Genomic DNA, 654 nt, shown 5'->3' on the forward strand with positions numbered 1-654 from the left:
GACTCACCTTTGTACAGAGCGTAGGAAATGGCATTGCTCACAATCTCGTCCCCAGCTTCTTCCATCTTAATCACTGTTAATAGGTGAGAACTTTCAAGGATCTCCTTGAGCTGACAACATGAATTGAACAAAGTTGTGAGCCAACTGATAACTGATTTTAGTCATGAGAAGCATAAATTTCTGTTTGGGTGAGAACTACTTATTCTGTTTTAGATAAATGCAACCCAAGGGAGAGATTCGGGTCTCCTCCCTCATTTATAGCACCCGTACCCATAGCTTCTACTCTCTAAACTGTAAGAATGAGTCCTTGACCACGACAAGATTAAAGGGCTGGGTACAGAAGAGCATTCTTGAATTTGATCTCTTGGGCAATCGGCATCAATTGCAAAACCCCATGATAATCAAACAGGCAGACTGTGGAGGAATGCCACATTGCATCGGTGATTTTGGCTCTGTACAGTCAGCTCTTTCTTGCTTCTCTCGTTGGGAGCTGCTCTGTGCAGAGAGTCGGGCCTGCAGTCAACCACACAGCTAGCCTGGTGGAGAGGCCTGCAGCTACCTAGGTCTATGTCTGGGTGGGTCCATCTTCTCGTTCTGAGGCTCGGCATAAGGAGGCCCATGGCTGGACCCTTAAGCTGCATTCTCAACTTTGCC

General features: G+C 46.8%; 1 protein-coding gene across 1 annotated transcript in view; it reads right to left on the reverse strand.

The window, feature by feature from the left end:
• TRPM8 (transient receptor potential cation channel subfamily M member 8) overlaps positions 1-654 on the reverse strand; it is a 102773-nt gene that overhangs the window by 75684 nt on the left and 26435 nt on the right. The gene's annotated exons all lie outside the window — the stretch shown is intronic.

Source organism: Orycteropus afer, unplaced genomic scaffold (assembly GCF_000298275.1).
Source record: "Orycteropus afer afer isolate SDZICR_OR568_19922 unplaced genomic scaffold, OryAfe1.0 scaffold00006, whole genome shotgun sequence".
NCBI lineage: Eukaryota > Metazoa > Chordata > Mammalia > Tubulidentata > Orycteropodidae > Orycteropus > Orycteropus afer.